Here is a 3,117-nt window from a genome sequence, read left to right on the forward strand (position 1 = left end):
TAATTATTATTATTAATAGTTAAAACACCCCAGCTGTCTGGCATTAGAGTTAGAAAACTTCTCCACCACTTATTCCCATCTATTTTATGCAACACCCTGGGCTGGACTGTAAAGAAAGAGCGTAGCAAGCAACACTTGCCTTGTGGGACACCCATATATTTTATATATATATATTTACTCATTAAAAGTATTTCACACCAAAGCAAGAATCTTAAGTACCCACCAAATTATTTTTAACAGAGCAATTTGATACATCTTACTGAATTCGACACCGGTCAATTCTTCGGATCTACCTCCTGCAGCTGCATCTTTTGTCCGAACGAGGAACATTTTAGTTTTAGTAAGAGTTTTACGGCACTTGCAATACAATAAGGTCATTTAAGTGCCGAAGATTAAGGTTGTTACAAGAGAGCAACAAACACAAAAAAGGAGGAGGAGAGATAGGACGATAGCTGTTTGATAGGAAAGAAGGAGCAAACCGCACCAGAGCACCCGCTAACTAAACCAGGAATGAGGAAAGTCGGGGAGGAACAAGACGATAGCGACTTAAATTATAAACCGATAATCAGTGATACTCTTACTTCCGTATCATTAATTGTGTAATTAAAGTGTATACATTTTTGTCTTCCTTGTGGGGATCTTTGCCTGGCCCTCTACCTGGGACTGTGCGATACGCCCCTGATAACTTGAAATGCCGGTCTGTTTAGTTTAAAAGTATAGAATAACATTTGGGATTTGAAAAGATTTTCTGTCGAAGCGTTATTTTGATTTGTTTTATTTTGTCTTTCTCGATGGTCTATAAAAGAACAAGAAAAACAACGCTGGTTTCACATCTAAAATCGATGAAGCGGCTCAGACGTTTGCAGACTTGAATGAGTCCAAGAAGATAGAAGGATTGTCTGTCCCTGTGGTGAATCAGTACAATATTTTTGAATATAAAATCTGAACTGTTATAATAGTCTATTGTATAGTTTTCTTTTTGAAACAATTTAGAGCATTTCAGAGGCGAGCTTCGATCCTGCCTGTCAAGGCCAACCCCAGGATGAGATGGATACGTCCCAGCAGAAAGACTAATCACTAAGACACCTCGAGAAAAAATCTCCCTACACGGGAATGGAACCCGCGTCTCCTGCGTGTGACGGTGAAGGCCGTCGTGTCCGAGTTTTACCCGTGTCGAATGTTATAGGATAGACCGTGATTCTCAAGGCCTGTCGTCTTGTCTTTTCCTGCGCTGTTCTCTTGTCGTCTCGGTATTTTTATAGAAGCACTCCCGTTTCGCGTCACACCCACTACCGGAAGTCAGCTCCTTCACCACTTTAGTGCCGTCGGATATACAAATAAGGTCATTTTTTTTAAAGTTAAGGTTTAGTTTTAGGAATTTTTTTTATAATGCATGCAAAATGAAAGTCCTGAAATGCTATGTTTGGTCAACCCTTCTATATGGCTGTGAATGCTGGACAATCACTAAAGACAGTGAAAATAAAATAGAGGCAATAGAAATGTGGTTTCTTAGGAGACTGCTAAGACTATCGTGGAAGGAAAAGAAATCAAATGAGGTAGTGCTTGATGAAGCCCATGTGGGACGCTCAATGTTAAAAACAATCAGGAAACGACAAATGCAGTTTTTGGGACACCTGAATAGGCATAAGGGTCTTGAACATCTAGCTCTCACTGGCAAAATTGAGGGCAAGCGAGGCAGGGGTAGGCCTAGAACAACATACTTAGGGAACCTAAACAAATGGGTAACAGGGAAAAATCAGGGCAACATAGTTTTTCTGAGAGCATCCGAGCAAACGAATGAATGGAAAATCATGATCGCCGATGTCTGTCGCAGATCTGGCACTGGATGATGATGATGATGCTTTTATAGACATTAGGGGGGTTTCAGGGGTTCCCCCCCCCTGACGTGCGAGTACGTTATAGCTGTGTAGTAGGTCGGGTAGGGGGGGGGGGGGTTCAGAGGGGTCTCTCTCCCCCCCCCCTCCTGAAATAAAGTATCGTAACATCTAAACTAACAATTTGCGACGTTTTTCAATGCCAAAATCGTCTTCACGGCCCTAAAAAAACCATGAAAAGCTACAAAAGAATACCCTTTATGAGACGGGAGGGTTTCTATAAATTTATCGTCGTCTCTACTAGATCTATGCTATGGGCCTACAGTAGAAACTGTTTTTGACCAAACTCAAATCAATAGAGTGCTTATAATATAGAAACTAATAAACACAAAGCACAACTACCTGTAACTCTAACGCTACGAACCACCCATAACTAGACCTCTAGATCTAGAGAGTCATACCGCAAAATCTATTGCTCAAGACTCAAGAGCAGTATTTGCCAATCTGAACGATATCTATAACTTGATCTAGATTTTAATAGTGGGTAGTGGGGATTCACATTGATATGCCGCTTGGAATTGTATGTAGGGAGGCGGTACCAAAATTTGAGCCTCATAAGTAGGCGATGACAAGTGCTACTACTCTGTCGAAAAATTACCTCCTATGACTCTATTGACAAAAGGGTCAGGAAGATGGATACGGTCGTAGGATCGCCTTGCACTTGGTTCGTTGCAGTTTCACACGTAGGGTAGATATAAGTGCCGTGGAAGTAGTGCCAAAGTCTTCCTTCCTTTCTCTACGGCGTTCATTTGTGGTGCTTGTTTCACACTGGTGCCAATTAGTTCTGGTGAAATAGTTTACTGGACCTCTGTGGTCTCATCATCATCTAGTGCCAGATCTGCGACAGACATTGGCGATCATGGTTCTCCATTCATTCCTTTGCTCGGATGCTCTTAAAAAAAACTACGTTTCCCTGATCTTTCCCTGTTGCCCATTTGTTTAGGTTTCCCTAAGTATGTTCTTCTGTGGTCTAAATAATCTTTTTTTTTTATTAACACTATCCGTACGCCATGTTTTACTATCGTATCCATACGATGTGGAGAACTCTGTGCTACCACTTTCTAAAGAGGAAATTTACTCGTTAATCCGAAGCGTACGTTTTGCATAACAGCAGTCTTTCAAAATGATTTTTTGAGAAATACTGAAAGTTTCAAAGAGATCTTCGTACTAGAAGTATTTAAAAAATGTGAAAATCACAACTGCGGGGGTACAAAATGACGCC

The 3,117-nt window shown here is 41.0% G+C and overlaps 1 protein-coding gene across 1 annotated transcript in view; it reads right to left on the reverse strand.

Annotated features, from left to right (window-relative positions):
• Positions 1 to 2,611, reverse strand: part of LOC101851836 (nucleolar protein 58) — a gene marked incomplete at its 3' end in the record, with an annotated part of 9,063 nt that extends 6,452 nt beyond the window's left edge. The window contains 1 exon segment of the mRNA XM_013088551.2: positions 2,494 to 2,611.
• Between the last annotated feature and the right edge of the window lie 506 nt (positions 2,612 to 3,117).

Source organism: Aplysia californica, unplaced genomic scaffold, assembly GCF_000002075.1.
Source record: "Aplysia californica isolate F4 #8 unplaced genomic scaffold, AplCal3.0 scaffold00760, whole genome shotgun sequence".
NCBI lineage: Eukaryota > Metazoa > Mollusca > Gastropoda > Aplysiida > Aplysiidae > Aplysia > Aplysia californica.